We start from the raw sequence: 19,219 nt of genomic DNA on the forward strand, positions 1-19,219 counted from the left end.
ACCAATTGCATAATTCAAGGGATAGGGATGTTTTGCAGAACATTTGACAGTATTATGTTCCTTAACTCAATATAGGTTCATGTGCTGCCAGTCATTTGAGATTTTCTTAATTTTTTTTCCATTGACTTCCACTTTCTCAAAGATAGTCTGAAAAACATACTTCGGACTCAAATATGTAGCGTGTTGACAGATTGCATGCAAGTACATCAAAGCATGACTATCTCTTGTACAATATCACATGTTTACATTCTGAACACCACACCTTTAAAATACTGATGATCATAGGTCATATGTGCAGTCAAATGTTCTTAAAAACAGATTTACCATCGGGTGAAGGTTGCCGTTTTAGACACACTTCAGTGTGAAATTGTGGGCGTGGTGAAGACAAAGCTCAACTCTGCAACAGCATATCACAAATCGAACCACAATTCGCACAGCAGCGGCTTTGCCACCGCGGGAACACTTTCAGGAACCTCCCGGTACAAAGGATCCGAGGCCCGTTTTCCACAGGAAATTGGTTCCACTTGAAGGAACGGGAATCATTGGGGCGGAGTTTGCGGTGCTGACACCAACGCCCACCGGCATTTTGAAATAGCATTTGTAACTTACTGCTTGCTCATAGTACTTGTACTTGTACTCGTACTTGTACTCATACTCGCTCCTCCTTCTCTACTTTTGTTTTATGAAAGAAAACGGGAAGCCAGAACCCGAAATACAGCAACCGATGCGGCAACAAAGAAGAGGAGTTTCTGAGAGATTTTGAGGGAGTGAGAAAGTCCAATGGGAGGTCTTCTAATGGGAGGTCTGCGACTCCTAGGGGCTCCACAATTTTTTTTTATGTCAAAATAATTTTTGTGAAAATTAAAAAGAAAAAGTATTTTAGACAAAAGGAACCACACTTAAAACAGCTTCGTGTTTTTTTTTTTTTTTCAATAAGCTGAAACGAGCCGATTCTTCCGACCTTATGGTGTACTCAAATTCTCTACTTTTTCCACTGTGGAAAGCATTTTGAAGGAATGAAATGAAATATTCGCCTGCCGTCATTTCTAAAACCTTGGCTACAACCATTAGGGTGTTATCTGATGGGATGTCCTGGTGGCTCAACCGGATAAGCCTTCGTGCCACGCAAAACGCCTGCAGTGACCAGCATTTGAAACCAGCCTGTGCTCATTTGCTGTGTCTCTCTCTACCATAAGAAAGAACTGCCCAAAAAATACATTTTCTTATTTTTTAACTATTCTATGAGTTCTGAACATGTTTCCTGAATTGCCCACAGGAATTAATAAAGTGTTATGTTTTTTTTTATTTTATCTTAACTGCCTTTAGGGCATTTTGAAGCAATCTAGCACTTGTAATCTGTTCATATTAATTGAAAGCTATCAATCTCAACAAAAATTGATGAGATGTTTTCTCATTTTTGCTCAGCCAAATTATTCAGTCGGTCAAATTATTTTTTGCCGTCTCTTCGGCTAGATACGGCAAAGATGGCCGCAGTGCACTTTATCAAATACAACTCCTGGGTTAGTACATTTCTATGGAATAGTAAGATCCCGAGAATAAAGAGGAGCACTTGGCGTTGCCTTTAGAAAGGGGTGGGCTAGGTCTACCGGACCCGGAAGTACATTTTTGGCCTGCTCAGATTAGGCCCCTGTGCTACTGGTTAAATAAGGAACACTGTCCCGCATGGACCCAAATTGAAGGGCATATTCTCAAGATGCAAGACTTGTATTACATCACTTGCTGTTTTACGTCCAAAAATATTAGACATTCATAGCTAATCCCATTCTTAGTCGTAGTATACAGTCATAGTACTCATAGTATACATACATATATCCATATATACAGATACACACACATATGCATATGTGTATATACATATACATATAAAATAACTCCTGTAAAAGAAACCTTACTCTAGGGTGTGGTCGCAGAAGGGCATAAAACAAGATAGACGACACTATACCAGGGGGGCACATTGATGTTCTTTGGGGACTGGAGAGACGGATCACATTCCAGCCACACACTTCTTCAGATATTTCATACAGTCCAAGGGACGGCCCCCTGGATAGGCACAAGTACTCTCCATTGGAATCTTTATTGCTCAAAGACAATCTGAATGAACATTGCATCACAAATTTCTGATTTACTATCTGATTATTCCAAGGCCAATACAATAGCAGAAAAAGAGAAATGGGAAAGGGATCTCGAGATCCAGATCACAGATGAACACAGGAGTGAGATTAATGAGCAATTACAGAGAATTTGCATAGTTTAAAAAACACAGAATTTCCAGCAACATTCCATGTCTCTGACAGACATAACTGGTGCGTGGTTGAACTTAAATAAAATGGTAAATAGTTGGTATTATTCTATTGATATTAAACAGCACGTAAAACCCTATTTCACATTTGTGAAAACCTAAACAAATAAAAGGTCTGAATATCCAGGTCTGGATAGAAAACTACTGTAATTATAGTGGTCAAACTAGAACTACATTATAAAGAAAAGCATCAACAGCATTTCAAACCATATTTCACATTTGTGTTCCCTATTTTTTTTTTCACACAGACCAGTCATACTCCCTGACTGGTCTTCTACAGGAACTAAACCAACGGAAATAAATCTAAATATAAAAATATAACTGATTTTTATTGTATTTTATTTTGTTATTTTGCTTGGTGGAAAGAGATGATTTATAGACCAGTGTTTCTCGCAAGGTGTCTCTGAAAACTTTTTTTAAAATGTATTTAATTTATTGAGTTGTTTTCAACCCATTAATGGACAGGTCACTCACTCTTTATTTTTATATTTTTTTCATTGACAGAGGTGATTCCACTTCATGAACCGTGGATGAGAGCTCTTTGAGATAGAGAAAACAGCTTACTGTTAATGGGAAAAGAAACATGTTTTTTTACCAGCACATGTACTGGAGAGAAGACAAAGCAATTCAATATCAACACTTTTTGGAATTAATAAAGTGCAAAATGTGCCACCAAAAATATGAGCTTAGCGAGACATAATGAGCTAAAATTAAAGTAGCAAAATCCAAAGATTTAACCAGACATTGCAGGTCATGAGATGTCATTATGATGACATATGTGGCATAAAGTGGCAAAAAAAATGTAATTTAATCAAACACACAGGAACTGTATGCATCATAACTGAGTATATAAATACATTAATAATGCACTATAAATATTTTATTATTGGCCAGGCTTAAAATCCAACACAAAATTTTATGAAAAAAAAATCTATCTGCTGCGTTTACACTTAGCAAAAAAGTCAAGAATGGAAATTAGCTTATGTGTTTCAAGATCCAATGACTACTCTTTTTTTTAGGTTTGACTCTTCTTGAGATTTGGTTCTTGACGAGTCACTCGGCAAAAGGAGTGGGTAAAAAGATTTTCCAACCTTTTGTTCATTTGAATCCCTTGGTCGAATGCACGGCGAGCGAGGGAGGACTTCCAATGAACGGTGAATGAAAGTCAGAAGAGACGATGAATGGAATTTTCACAGGAATCATTTAATTCTGTCAAAACAGATTATTTTGATGGAATGCTAAGAGTAAATTAGTTACATTCAATAGGAATTACGCCAAATTCATTGGCCTTTTTCGCCTTGGACTTTAATTTATTCTCCAGAAATTATTTTCAATTTGTGAGTCAACTGACTCGCCCACTTTTTTGCTGGAGATTTGTTTGCTAGGAACAAACCCTTTGCGAGTCTTGCATCACTACTAGTAGGCCGAAATAATAAGACATGTTCCACACATGTTGTTGACATTGTTTCGTGAATAGTATAGTCGTGTGCTGCAGGATTATTTTATGATTGAAAATGTTGGGCCACGCCGACCTAGAACTCTTTTATGGAGTGTTCATCGTTCCCGTTTGGGAAGGTTCTCGATGGTTCCTCATTCAGTTCCCGTACCTTGGCGGTAACATGGCTATCGCTAACGGCCGTGCATGACAAGAAACACCATAAAGAGATGATATCCACTGCGCAGGGTGCAGACAATGTCGACAATTTCTCATGTATTTCACCGGAGGCATGGAAACAAAGACGCACAAGTTGAGTAGTCAGCGTCTGAGGGACAAATGAGGGGACCAAAAAACCTCAGGAGCGATGCAGTAAAGAACGGGGGGCTGGTATTCGGGCGGGTCCTCGTGACAGCCTGTTGATCTCTTAATTGTCCCGAGTAACGTTTTAATCAAGGGGTTGATCATAGGATTAGAGGTAAAAAAAAAAAAAAGCGAGACGGGCTTTCAACCTGCTGTTAAATGCACAACAAACAAACACACGCACACACACACACACACACACACACACACACACACACACACACACACACACACACACACACACACACTCAAACAGACGCACATACATATACACAACAAATCGACACACTGCATTCTGCGTTCACTTACTCGCTCACACTTTACCCCACACAGGGCGAAGCCCAAAATCACCAAAATAAATACTTTATTCCCACACGGAACCGCATTTCACCAACACGTCCAACCACACCAATGGGCCCACCCTGACTTTGTGTCTCAAGCCCAATGACTTTAATTGAAAACCGTTTTTTTTTGTTTTTTGTTTTTTTTGTTTTTATATCAGCCGGGTGGCTATGTGGGTGTCTCTGTTTGCCAAGAGCCGGGTGGAGGGTGGTGGTGGGATGGATGGAGGGTGGGTGAGGGGGGCATATGCCATCAAGCTGTCTGTCTGTCTGTCTGTCTGTCTGTAAGGCTTCAAAGTGATTTTTATTTCAATTTTGTTATTTCTCTTGGCAGTAAGCGTTGTTTTATACAACCGTGCTCCTCGCAAGGCGTCTCTGAAAATGGTTTTATTTATTTGATTTATTGAGCTGTTTTTAACCCATTAATGGCTGACTCTTTTTTTTTCTGACAGGGATGATTCGAATTCATGAACCGTGGATGAGAGATCTTTAAGAGAGCAAAAACTGGGACCTACTAAGAGGCTTAGGTATAATGGCTTAATGTAAATAGGGATTTTTTTTTATTCAATTTTTTTTACCGGTACATGTGAACTTGAGAGAAGACGAAGAAATTCTCTATCAAATGTCAAATGTTTTGGAATTAATAAAGTGGAAAATGAGCACAAAACGAGCTAAAATCCCCAAATAAAAAAATCTGAAAATTGAACCAGACATTGCGAGTCATGAGAGGTCATTATAGTGCCATATGTGGCATAAAGAAATGAAAAATAAAATAATAATAATAATATTAATAATAATAATAATAATAATAATAATAATAATAATAATAATTACAATTCGACATTAATTCAGGCCATGCTGATACTCTATTGAACATTTGAAGTGAATCAAAAACTTTAAAGATGGTCTGAAAATATAGTCAATTGCCACAATGGGAAAAATGTAGATTAATGTGGCTTAATGTAGCTTAATTCATATATCAATAAAAAAAACATTTCCCAAACTCATATAGTCATATGACCTCCAGTTTCTGTTTTTGTGCAATATGAGCTCATTAAGCCACATTAAGCTCCACATGTTTTGGCATTTTCAGACAGAAAAACAAAAAATATCTTTGACATTAAGTAATTTCAGAATGTCCCAGAAAAAAGTTCTGAACAAAATGTTTCATCCAATATTACCGTTTTTATTTTATTTTTATGAAAAAATTAAAAAATACGTCTAACATCTGTCTGACTCTCGAAAACCAAGGCCGGGGGCAAGTGTAATTGCAAAACCCATTTCATACACAAAGGGAATTCAACGTGATTTACATGAGGCATTAAATTCATCACGTCTGAAATAAAACAGAAATAAAAAGCAAAACAAGCAGATAAAGAAATTGAAGCGCAATTTAAAATGGGTGCACACACTGACACTTCCATCAATATGTGGGTAGTATGATGTACTATGATACACTATAATATCTGGGTACGGTGGCATGGTGCATTGCACTGCTGCCTCACAACAAGAAGCTCATGGGTTTGATTCCTGCCCAATTAGGAGCCTTTCTGTGTTGAGCTTGCATTTTCTCCCCATGCTCGCATGGGGTTTCCTCCTTGTAACAGCAGTAAGGACCCCCACCAAAAACATGCGGAACATCATCGTCTGACCGGCATCAACGTTTATAATTGGTCCCCAGGCGCCTCGCTGCATGCTGCCCCGAAGCGTGTGTGTGTTGGCTGCCATGACTGCATGTGTTGTGGTGTGTGTGATAAATAAAGAATCTTTTTCAAAGAAAAACAGCTCCTTATTACCCTTATTACTTATTATTATCAATTTACATATTAATATGGAATGGAATATCTCTGAAGGTTTGAAGTCTGAAACTGCAGGCATAAGTCCATTTCCATTCTTACTTGCTTACACTCGGCAAGGAAAACTGTATGTGTGTTTGTGTATGCATGTGTCTGTTGCTGAATTTGTAAACACACACACACACACACACACATTGTGTCTAATTAGAGCAAAACCCAACGCTCTAATTCAGCCTGTCAAACCCCCAGAGGAGGGAGGAAGGACCACATACTGTACAGTGAGACGCTCGCAGGGCCACCTACATGGACAGACACCGTACCGTATAGGCTGGTAGACAGACAGAGAGAGCCGGACAGACAGAGACATACACGACACAGCCAAAAGTATGTGGACATCCCTTCTAATCACTGGGTTTTGGCTATTTCAGCTACACCCATCACTAACAGGTGCACAAAATCAACAGACAGCAATGGAATCTCCTGAGACAAACATTTGCAGTTGAATTGGTCGTACGAAAGAGCTCAGTGACGTTTAACATGCCACTATCATAGGATGTCAAGTTTCCAAAAAATCAGTTTGTCAAATTGCTGCTGCGTCTGTTATTGTGACGTGGAAATGTCCAGCAGCATCTCAACTGCGAAGCGGTATGCTACACAACCGCAGAGAATGGGACCGGCGCGTTAAAATGGTCCGACCTCGGTTGCAACACTCACTACCGAGTTCCAAACTGCCTCTCGAAGCAACATTAGCATTAGAACTGTTCGTTGTGAGCTTCATGAACTGGGTTTCTAAGGCTTAAGATCACCGTGCCGAATGCAAAGCATATTTGTGGGCAGCGCGTATTTGCATGCAATATACAGTTTACGTGTATAATTATCTCCTTTAAGACAAACAAATCCCACCACTTGCACCTCCTTGCCAGTGTGCACGCACTATGTCCGTGTCTCTATTTCTCTTGATTTGTGTTTGATATTGTGTGTGATTACAATGTTGCTTGCTCATTTAATTGATGTTAACTGAATTTAACACATAGCTTTCATATTCTGTATTTTGAAATGGTGCAAAATAAATATTTCTAATACATTTTCCCTGAATGTTTTTCTGCACATAGTAGTGTGAGAAATAGACTCAATATCAAATTATTTTCTGGGACATACGTGGGGGTGTCCTCATTTCATTTTGTCTCATATAACGGGTCCTTGGTTGAAAAAGGTTTAAGAACCCCTTGTGTAAAGCACACCACCATTGGACTCGGGAGCAGTGGAAACGTATTCTCTGGAGTGCCAAATGTCAAGTTTGGTGGTGGAGGAATAATGGTCTAAATCTGCCTGTCAAAGGACTTGACGGGCAGATGAGGAGTCACCCATTGCAGCCAAAATTGAGACGTTGGGTTTAGGCTGAGGGTTACACCACCCTTATACACTTTGTGGTACTTGAGGATGGTCACTTCATTGTACTTTCTGGCAAAAAGCACACACGCACGCACGCACGGACGCACGCACGCACGCACACACACACACACAGGCTTCCAGCAACACTGAAGTCCCCCCGTTGTATCTACTGCCGTCTGCTGGTTAGGGTGTGAATCTTTTCCAGGAGGTGCAGTAAATGATTTGTGAAATGAGTAAATTAACGCTCATTTCAAAATTTTAAACTAACCAATACTGCTGAAAGAGCCACATGAGACAACATCCCGTTTGGGTACGTTTTAGCGTATACCTCTGTGCTATTCTGTTTTAACAACATAAAGTAGCAGCAGGGGGGACATGCTGTGTCATTTTTATGGTCATTGTATTTAGGTGAAAGTATACTCTGACAGAATTTAGACACAAATTTACTGGTCCAAGTCAGTTGCGTGGCAACAGAAACTGTGTTTAATGCTTAAATTAGGGTTATATTCAACCTGTCCTTGAGACATGTTGAATATCAACCCACGAAGTTAAGCACCGACTCAATATGTATATTTTTAAAGAGCTGTGAGGTGGAGGAGTGATGTTAATGTTAAATGAAATGGTGGATGGTAGGTGCTTGGGCGGTGGGTGGGGGTGATGCTGTCTGTTCCTCCAGCCCTCAGGGGGGAAAACGGAGGGAGGAATGCTTATCCCATCGCACAACGCCTTTGATCTCATACCCCCTAATCACTTCCTGCAGATTATACAGTACGTGCACCTCTGCACTGCCCTCCCTTTGGTATGCGTGTGTGTGTGTGTGTTGGTTTGCTATACTTGTGAGGACCGGTCTCTGAATTGACAATTCTTTTGCTTTAGAACTGCACCAGAAATATGGGTCCTCATGATTGTTTACTCGGACTTTACTTTGATACCAGTACAAGAAGTGTGTGTGTACGTGGGGGCAATGTTAGACATCTGTGTGTTTGCTTCTATGAGCGGTAAAGTGTGTGTTAAGTGTATTCTTCTGTATGTGGAACTCTATGAAAGAGAGACAGAGTGTGTGTGTGTGTGTGTGTGTGTGTGTGTGTGTGTATGCGTGTGTGTGCATCAGTCCACTGTGACCGTCAGCGATGACAGACAGCGATAAGGCAGAAACTGAGACAGACGCATGATGTCATCAAAGAGGGAAAAAGAGAGTTATAAATAACCAGTTTTGTTTTTATTATCCTTCTCAGAATCACAACGCTGCTCCCAAAGCTGCCGGCTCTCAACCAAACACGAGACTTGACTGTGGGTTTTCACTGGCAGAAAAATAGATACAAATAAATGTTCTTAACAAACAAATTGATACATGTTCCATACCCTGACCTGCAGTTAGGGTATCAATTAATTGAGATTTGATAATATACATCATAATATATTTCTAAATACATTTTGATTGCTTGTCAATCTTGTTCTCAAATACAATTTCTACTGATGACGATTTTAGGACATATGTCTCAGGCAGAAAAACTGAGACATATGTCCTTATACTTATTCTGTGGATTACAGAAAAAATGTTTGCAAAAAAATATATAGTATATAGATGTGTGTGTGTGTGTGTGTGTGTGTGTGTGTGTGTGTGTGTGTGTGTGTGTACACACACACACACACACACACACACACACACACACACACACACACACACACACACACACACGCATCTAGTTTGGCCTTACGCTCGCCTCCATCTTGCCAGGCTGTAGCCAGCGGTTAATGGATCTGGGCCAGTGGGGCGGAGTGTTGTTGCACTGGTGGCGGGGCTAGAGAAACCGCCCGACAGAAGAGAAACGCCCACCAACACCAACCAGAGCGCTGTCGATCGGGGCAGCCACGCCCCAGACATTAGTAAATCAACTCAATTCTCTTTTTGCAACATCACGGCTTCCATTTAAGCTGGTTTTAGAGCTGGTTTAAGAAACTAGTGCAGTGCCCGTTCAAAACATGCCTGTTCGCGAAGGTGGCGGTGACTCGCGGTGAAAAACGCCGGGGAAATACACACTTTTTCACGGAAAACAAAACACGCCCAAGTCGCACGTTTGGACAAACTGCCTGGTCGCTCGTTTATTCAAAGTATAGAAACATTACAGGTGCAGCATGTCCCCAATCGGAACGGGCCGATTGCTTTCACGGGAAGCTCCGCTGGCTCGGTGTTCGTTGTTTATTGAAAGTTTGTTATTACACGTGTGTTCAGGTTTGACACTGCACGTCCTTGCGTCGCAAGCAATACACCGAAGGACAGACGGACAGACAGACAGACAGACAGACAGACAGACAGCGATCCCTTCCTTTACAGTTAGATGGTAACAAAGATTAAAAAAAAAAAAACAAAAAAAAACAACAACTATAACAACAACAACAATTCGATAACAAAGATTCTGAAACAGTTACCAACGCTAAAGAAAATGATCACAATTAAAACGTTGCAAAAGAAGATTGTCTCTGACAATAGATTTTGACCAGACGTGTTTGGCATCAAGTTTTTCTAAAGACAATAATCACAACAAGGACATCTGCGCTATCTAGCGGAACAGCATCGCCAGTGCAGACCTCTTCTAAATGCACAGGCGCCAAACTCTTCTCCTCTCTCCAATCTCTTACCTTTTCCAGGGAGGCTGAGCAGTGTGACCCCTCGCTAGTTGGGACCCCTGTCTGCTATGGGGTACAGTTGAACTGGCAATGCTAAAAAAAAATATTATATATATGTGTAATATATAAAACACGTTTTCACATATAGCATTAAGAATGATATGTTGAATCGAAATATTCAATCGATATCTGACATTTAAATCAAATATTGAATTTAAATCCTGATAGAAAATCGAAAAATTTAATCGAAATCCTAATATTACATGTAATACTGTACGTACATTTAGCTTTTAGATTTTAGATTTATGCGTGAAAGAGTGACATGAAAATTGTAGTGCCTTTTGTGGGGTCTTATTCCATGGAATCCATAGGAAAATGGTGCAGCATTTGTGCTTAATCTGGAAAAAGTGAAGCACTGAAGTGGGCAGTGGAAGTTTACAAACGGCACCCCATAGTCTTGCTAATCCACTGGTACTGTTCCCGACATCCACACAACATTGAAAAGGCGTGTCAGTGTTGACATCCCCACAACATCCAGGGCCCTTAGTATTACTGGGAGGATCTCGTCACTCCCGGAGCTTCCTGGTTAGGCCAGTGACTTCCGCCGAAGAGAGGGGTTCTGAGTCCCCATCTCTTCAACTATTATAACTATTATAATTCACTTATTTAAGAACAGAGTGATCCATCCACCACATATAGCTAATTATTACAACTATACTATTATTACTATTAAAAAAAGACTAGGCTAGGTTAACTTAACACATTTAAATATAAAACCATCGTAATCATTTCCAGAACACATCTGTTTTGTGTATCTTCATATTACATATCTCATTTACTTTCTGTGTTCTGATTGGATATTAAGATGACATACAAAAGAACAGCATAGAAGTTGGTGAAAAAGTGATAAATCCACCAAATACCCTACACATACAGTATGACTATGTATATAGTACATATAACTTCAGGTAAAATGTAGGTTAGTTGCCTGTATTAATTACTGGGTGGTGCTCTTGTATCATGTGCTCTTTGCAGTACCCTGTAGGTCTTAATATAGAATAGCAGAAGAGACACAAATAACATTTTGAGAACCAAACGATTGTTTTTAAGCCTTCCCTGGGTCGCCCATAAATTAGTCTTTTATGAAAATATTTTAATGCAAAAGTGTTTTCACACCACCAACGACAACAAGGTGAAAAACAAACCAAATCCGCTTCTGCTTGCACAGAAAGTCATGCAGATTTAGAAAAACTCTCAAATGATGCATCTCCACATACAAAATAAAGTAGATGCGAATAGCCTTACGTTTGTTGGATATACAGTTGTGGCCAAGCTGCCTCAAATCAGGGAGAGGCAGGGAGATTTCTTAATATTTTGTCTGTCTTGCAGAGGGGGTCGGCGCATGGGGCTTGTCAGCAGCCCAGCAGTCTTCAGATCGTATAAATGTTTTGCCTAAAAGACTCGCATGGAGAGGAACAACACTTTTTCTTTGCCAATTGAAATTATTTGAAATTATTAACTAATTAAAGAAATTAAACAGAGCTCCGACATGGAGCAGGCTGGAGATACACAGTCGGTCCCCTGGGCCGGGCTGAGGGCGACGATTTGCTACCAGTGGAAGGATGAGAAGGAGACGATAATGTCCAGGGAACTTTATGGGAAGGCTGTCCTGCTGGGGGCCCTCAAGTTAAAGGTGGAGGATATACTCTGCTTGCAGTCCAACAATGGCAAGAGGAGCTACAACACCTTCCAGAGACAGGAGTTGGGCGACAGGGTGCTGGAGGAGAGCTGGCGGCTAGCGGGACCAAGCGGCTGGTCTCCCACTTCCACCTGCAAAGCCAACTTTCCATGTGATCACGATACACATCTACAACCCCTACGTGTTGGATCAGGCTGTGTCAGCGTTCCTGGGGAGTATGCTGCCGCTTTGAGAGGCAAAGGTGGCACCAGGAAGGGGCCGGACGGCCCAACTGCGAAGCCTGCACCTGCTCCTTCCGCGGCTTCTGTGGCGGATCCGCCGGCTGTTTCGGTGCCCGTGCCCCCCGCCCTGGTGTACCAGGATCGGGGAACTCTGAGTTTGCCGCTGGCCAGGTGGGGAGCGGTGGTCTTGGCACCTACGGCCTCAGCGTGGCTTCTCCGGCGATGGCCACACAGCCATCAGCTACTCCTGCAGAGGTCCCTGGGAAGGCTCCTCTCCCGGCATCTTCTCCCGCACAGACTCCTGCTGTGGCTGCGGTCCCCAGGGTGGCATTTCCTGCAAGGGTCCCGGGGGCGGTGGCCTCCAGAGGTAACTCCTCCTGCGGAGCTGCTCCTTCAGCAGCGGCACCTGGGGAGGGACTCCCTGTGGTAGTCCAGCCGATGGCGGCTCCATCTGCGGCACCTGCGGCAGTTCCTCCTCCTGCGGTGGCTCCTCCGGGGGCATCACCACCGGCAGATTCCCCCGGGTCAGGTCCCCCGGTGGTGACCCAGTGGAAGAGGAGGGATCACCACCAGTCGGGCAAGGAGGCCCCCAAGAAGATGAGGGAAGTGGCAGGGGGGGTTTGGGGAGGCCGGCCCTGAAGGAGGGAGTAACGGTGGAGGTCAGGGGGGAGACCCCCTCCTTGGAGGAATGCCTCTCCACTTTGGAGAATGGCGGGCCATTGATTTCCCCCAACAACAGGCCCTATTCCTGGGCGGACCTCATCGACAAGAGCGCAGAGGACATGATGTTGGGTATGTATGACTGACGTTGGGATTGTTGCTGTGTTTAGGTGGGGGTATTTTTGTGTCTTAGGGTCTTCAGAGCATGATTTTGGTTTTACCTGTGTTAAATGAATTGTTTGGGGGTCGTCACAATTAATGCACAATGAGGGAATGAGGGACTCAGTTAAAAGGAGGGGGGTCTTTGATTTTGATGGGGGATGCACAATTTGTTTTCTGCAAGAGGTTCATTTGAGGGATGAGAGGGACGTGGGAATTTTTATGAGGGAGTGGGACAAGGGGGTCGGTCTGAAGTTCGGGGGTGGGTATTCTTTTAGGGGACAGGGGGGTGAAGGTGGAGGGGTTTTTTGTTGTGGTGCAGGGGATGGTGCTGGGGGTGGATATTGCTTATGGGGGCTTTTCTTTGATGGTCTTTGGTTTTTATGGGTGACAGGGGTTGAGGGAGAGAGGCAGATGGTGGTCAGTCTGGGACCGCACCTGGCCACCAACAGACAGGTAATCATTTGGTTCATGTCTGGGCACTGGTTGGTGGATGGTGGGAGGGCTGTCACCCCACGACTGGACAGTCCCACAGGGCGTAACTCCCGGGGGATTGCGAGAAGGCTGGACTACTTTTTTCTGTCAAGGTCCTTGGGTGGGCTGTCTGGGCGGGTGCTCCCTGTCTTTTTCTCTAACCAAGATTGTGTCCTCATTCAGGTCCGGTCCTGTGCTCCGGTTTTTGGCCCGGGGTACTGGAAGTTAAATCCTGGTATCCTCAAAGAGGATGAGTTCGGCGGAAGCTTCGTCGCCTTTTTCCGGGGGCTTGAGGGGCTCAGGCCTCTCTGTGCTGGAGTGGTAGAATGGTGGGGGGTGGCTAACGAGAAGATTAAAGCTCACGCTATTAGGTATAGCAAAAGCAAAAGGAAGGCGAAGAGGGCGAAGAGGGCGAAGAGGGCGAAGAGGGCGAAGAGGGAAGTGCTCCACCTGCAACGCCTCCTCAAGCTCGAGCACACAGTGGGGAACCTTGGTGACATTGCAGGGAGGTCCGTTAAAGTGCAGCTTAGTGAGGTCTACGAGAGCAGGGCCCATGTGTACCTGCTGCGGTCACGTCGGGAGTTCGCAGAGAATGAGAGGTGTGCCGTGGCCTTTTTCAGCTCGGTTAGGACCGAGAAGGCATGAGTGTTAGGGACAGCCAGGGACAGGTGGTGACCACTAGACCACAGACCACTATAGCGCCCTTTTCTCTGAAAGGGTGGTGGATGAGACCTGGTAAGCCTTTTTAGAGCGTGTTGCCTGGCGGTTGCCGCCTGACCTGGTAGAGGCTTTGGAGAACCCCCTCATTCTGGAGGAGCTTGAGGGTGCCCTACGAAGGATGGAAAAGTGAAAGGTCCTGGGCATCAACGGCCTGCCGGCTGAGTTTTACCTCAAGTTCTTGGGTGTGCTCGGTCTGGTGGTGCTGGAGGTGCTGACCGAGGTCCTCCATGCAGGGGCTCTTGGAAGGTCGATGGCAAAGGTGGGGATTTCCCTTCCTTTCAAGAAGGGCAACGCCTCTGACCTTAATAACTGGCGCCCATTGACCATGCTGTGTGTGGACTTCAAGCTTCTAGCTAAGATCCTCGGCGACCGTCTGCACACAGTCTTCCCAGATGCGGTCCACATGGACCAAATGTGCGGAGTGGCTGGGCGCTCTGTGAAGTGGAAACTCCAGCTCATCAGTCGCTGTCTCTTGGGTGGAAGATAGAGGTCAAGCCCTTGTGGTGGTAGGCCTCGATCAGGCCAAAGCCTTGGATAGGGTTCACTGGGGTTTTATGTTTAAAGTTTTAGAGAGAGAGTAGGTTTAGGGAATGGTTTTGTTGGGTGGCTGCGTACGTTGTACGTGGCTGTGGGGAGCACGGCTTGTGTTAAAGGTCACCTAGAGGAACTCTTTGCGTTGCATTCAGGGCTAAGAAAGCTGTGGCCGCTTTCACCCCTGCTCTACATCCTTGACATGGAGCCCCTGGTGGCAGCCATTCAGGCTGACCCGGGTGTGACTAGACTGCTGTACCAGACAGCAGCGGCCTTAGGGTCAAACTATCCCAGTACCCGGATAATACCACTCTGCTGCTGGACAGTAATGCCTGCCTGCTCCATTTCTTGGAGATCTTCCAGGAGTTCGGCTGAGTGTCTGGCGCAGAGTTAAATCTTGGGAAGTACTTGGTCAAGTTCTTTGGGCGATGGAAGGGAAGGACAGACATACCATGGGGGCTGTCTCTGTGTGTACGACCTCTGAGATTACTCGGGTTGACTTTGAGGCAGCCCACAGCGCCACGGCAAATTGGACCAGGCAAATTGAAGCAGTCCAGAGGAAAGTCGCCCTCTGGAAATCCAGGATTCTGACCCTCACAGGGAAGGTGAGGAAGGTGTTTTGCAGGTGGATGTGTTGCCATCTCTTCTGTATTTGTTGTACGTCTTCCCGATGCCGCTGTGCATGCGGGCGCCCCTCACACCTCTCGTGTTCGGTTTTGTTTCGGGAGGCATTGGCTGAGGTCGACCTCTGCGCCTACCCACAATCCTTGACTGCCGGCGGGAAGCTGGACCTGGCTGCTAGCGCTGCTTGGCTTTGACACGCCCACTCAGGGAGCGTGTTGAAGCCAAACTTAAAAGAGGTTCATCACCACATTAGAAGTAAAGGAGATTCAAATGTAATAAAATGTAAATTGATTGATAAACATTTAATAATAGAGTATGTGGCAAGGGCCCGTATGTATGCGCCTATCAGGGAGGGCGGAAAGGGCAAGCCTCACCTTCCACTAAGGTTGGACGGCTATTTTGTTTCCTCTTTGTTGAGGGAGCTGTCCTCTCCAGTGGTCCACCCATCAGGACACTTCCTCCGGCTGTTCTTCTCCTACGAGGCAAGGAGGGTGATGGGGGCTTTGAGAAACTTGGGGCCCCGGTCAGAGCAGGTGCCATGGCACTATAGCCATGCGGGAAGTGGCTTCGGGTTCACCCTGAGGCTTTGGACAGGGGTTTGGGGCTGGACCAGAGGAGGCTCTACGCCAAGACAAAGCAGTGGGTGACCGCGCCAGCTGTTGTGGGCATCCCCGCGGCAGTCTGGCTGGTGATCCAGCCGCCTGGCCTGGACAACGGGCTCAAGGACCAAAGCCGGTCCTGCCTCCAGAAAGCACTGCCGGAGCGTACCACCTTGTACTGGCGGAGCTTGGCGACATCCCCTGGGTGCCCCTGAGCCACGTGCTCAGAGGAGGAGACCATCTGTCACGTCATGTGGGACTATCCTTTCGCGGGGATGGTGTGGGCGGGAGCGCTACTCAGGAGGGTTAGGAGAGGGTTCACCCTGACCTGGACCAGCGTGGAGAGGGGTGTGGGTAGAGGGTGAAACAGGAGGGAAGGCTTCCTGCTCTGGCTGATCATAAGCCTTTTCAAAAAGGGCTTGTGGGTGGCTAGGCAGGACCTTATAAGGCTTGGGAGGGACTGCGGAGTGGAGGGGGTCATAAGGAGGGTCGAAGGGGAGGTGAGAGGGAGGATCAGGGCTGACGTGGGGAGATGGGGACAGCACGCTGCCCTAGAGAGGTAAAAAGGGGGCTTTGGTTGGGTGTAGGTTTTGGGGGGGGATGTAAATGTTGGTTTTGTTTATGGTTCACTGTACGCATTATGTCAAATGTCATGTGTAAACTGTTGTTTGACTGTTGTTGACTGTCGTTATCTGTGCTTGCACTTTACATTGTTTGTCCCACAATGGTTTGATTGTATGTTTGGATGATGAGAGAAATAAAAAAACATATAAACCGTCATTCCTCCTGTGCCCAAGTAGATTATTATCTACTTCATTATTATAATAATCATAATGTTGTTAGTTATACTTGTGACCAGTGTATCTTATTGTGTAAGGTGACAAAGACTCTCGCCATGTTGATGCATGACGACCAGAAAGACTGTCTCCCTCCCTAAACCCTTACCAAGTACCAAGTACCGATCCCTGCAGGATGCCACAGGTAACATTAAAATACTCAGAGGTCACATTGCCATGAATTACACAGTGTTTTCCCTTTGAAAGATAATATTTAAACCACGAAAGTGCCAGACTTCTAATACCAATGCACGTGTCAAGGCGATCTCCTAGTAGGTTATTATCAACAGTATCAAAAGTAGCGCTGAGGTTGAGTATGGTACTACTGATGAGGTGTCAGTTTCCACTGCTTATAAAAGATCATTAACTACCTTGTGAGGGCCGTCTCAGTGGAATGGAGCTCTCTGAATCCAGTCTGAAAGAATTCAAATTGACTACTAGAGGACATGTGATCAGTAATCTGTTGTGCTACGATTTTTTCAAGAACTTTGAAGATGAAGGGGAGATTTGAGATTGGCCTATAGTTGACTCTCAAGGTTGGATTTCTTTTTTTAAGGAAGGGTCTAATCATGGCTGTCTAAAAAGCCCTATGTACAGTGCCAGATGAGAGAGATTAGTTAATAATGTTAAGAATAGAGGGTCCTGGAATTGGAAACAGCTCTTTAATAGATTTTCCATATTAAGTTTGTCTTGTTAAGTTTGACCATATTACCCCAATACTGGCTACTTTGCCAGTGCGAAGTAGCCATTATTGGGGTAATATGGTCAAACTTGGTCAAAGTCCTGGTCAAGATTCTTCCTCAGAGTTTTGTACCTACTGAAGGCTTTTAATACTAGAGATGGGCAGGCCAGAGTGCAACACATAATCTAAGCGGGTCGTTACAAATTCATGGAATATGGTCTCACTCACACCTGTGGCCAGCGTACCTTATTACCTAGCCTTACCTGTGGGCAGAGACCCCCACAAGTAAGGGTTTATGGAGGGAGACGGAGTCTTTCTGGCCATGGTGCGCCAACATGGCGAGAGATTTTATTGTCACTTTAAACAATAAGGTAAGCTGTCTACAGGTATAAATAACAAAATGATGATTATTATAATAATGAGGTGGATAATGATCCTCTCGGGGACAGGAGGCATAGCATTCCACTGCTGGGCTGCTGACGAGCCGGTGCGCCGATCCCCTCTGCAAGACAACCAACTCCCTGACTCGAGTTGGACCAATCAGCGCCGCTTCGAGGCAGCTTGGCGGCTGCAGCCAGTGCTTGACCACGCCCCTTTGTCTGCCACAATTGTATATCCAACAAACGTAAGACTATTCACATCTACTTTATTTCGTATGTGGAGATGCATCCTGGCAACAAGTGGACACGTTTGAGAGTTTTTTCCAACCTTCTGATATGAATCTGCATGACTTTCTGTGCAAGCAGAATCGTATTTGTATATTGAATCGTTTGTTTTTCACCTTGTTTTTCTTTGGTGGTGTGGAAACACTTTTGTATTAAAATATTTTCATAAAAGACTCATTTATGGGTGACCCTAGGAAGGCTTAAAAACATTGTTTGGTTCTCAAAAGGTGCGGCGCTGATTGGTCCGACTCGAGGCAGCTTGGCAGTCATGGGAAAGGGAACAGTGCTGTCATCAGCAGCCGGTGTTTGACCATGCCTCTTTGTCCACCACAACAGTATATGTATATTTTTAAACCGACTTAAAAGTAGTCAACGACAGTAAAAGGTTTTTTTTGACAAGACAGAACTCCTGTATGAACCTTTTATTAGTTCATGACTTTCTCAAAGAAAGGCTGCAATTGCAAAAGCGATGTGTTTATTCTTCAGAAGTATCATATTGAGCTTGGGGAAAACTGTCAAAATAAATTGCTCATTCCATCTTGTCAGTTTATGAGTTATGTCAAAATGTATATCTGTCTTTAGTGTAGGAGTGCAATGGCAATAACTGAGGCAAAATGTTTGCTTGATGGAATGATTTAATTATTTGATAATTTAACATCTGACAGCAATTGATATCAAATGACAAAAGCATGGGAAGCAATAACAGCAATTATGGTAAATCCTCATAGATGTGGGTCCAGTTAAAAAACACATACACATTCACACATATCAACATTCAATATATTTGTGACGAACTTGAATGAGCTGATGATGATGAGCAAGACCTTTTTTACATGATTGTCTTTGGCACAAGCTAATGTAACAAAACTGGTGGATTATATCCTAACACAAAATTTGGATTTTAAAAATACACTTTCTCCTGAGTCCTGAAGGGGGAAATTAAACAAACAGTCAATGTTAACTATTACAATAATAGCATTTTACTTGTACTGGACGGCAGAGTCATCAATATAAATATTTCAGGAGGTAATTTGGAGTAAATGTGCTTATGAATGAATCTAAAAAATGACCACT

Source organism: Zeus faber (genome assembly GCF_960531495.2).
Source record: "Zeus faber genome assembly, chromosome: 11".
Classification (NCBI taxonomy): Eukaryota; Metazoa; Chordata; class Actinopteri; order Zeiformes; family Zeidae; genus Zeus; species Zeus faber.